Genomic DNA, 455 nt, shown 5'->3' on the forward strand with positions numbered 1-455 from the left:
GGGGGGTGGGTGGCGGCTGCTGTGGAGGAACGTGGATTCCCAGTTCAGACCTTAATGGGACTCGTTGATTGCATTTAACACTCAATGGGGTGTTAACACAGGCTTGCGGCAGGCGCACAGATAAGATTGTGATTTTTAAAACGCGCCGTTAAGAGATGGGAAATGAGGCTGATTGTCCGCAGCTAATGCGCTAAAACAATTGATTTCCATCAACTCAAGAGTTCAGCTGCGAAACACCAATCATTTTTATTTTACAGGCTTTTTGAAATTACAGATGAAAATATTTATCCAGATTTCAGACTCCTGAATCTAAATTGTACTTGATGTTTTATTTATTTATTTATTAAAAAAAAAAAAAAAAGATAGAAATAACTGAAAAATCATTCCTTGCTCTCAATTATTTTGAAAAAATGTTATTTATCGTTTTACTCTCCTTTTATTTTGGAGGGGGGAAA

Source organism: Seriola lalandi, unplaced genomic scaffold (genome assembly GCF_002814215.2).
Source record: "Seriola lalandi dorsalis isolate HSWRI2012SDOR001 ecotype SW California unplaced genomic scaffold, Sedor1 jcf7180002054953, whole genome shotgun sequence".
NCBI classification, from domain to species: domain Eukaryota; kingdom Metazoa; phylum Chordata; class Actinopteri; order Carangiformes; family Carangidae; genus Seriola; species Seriola lalandi.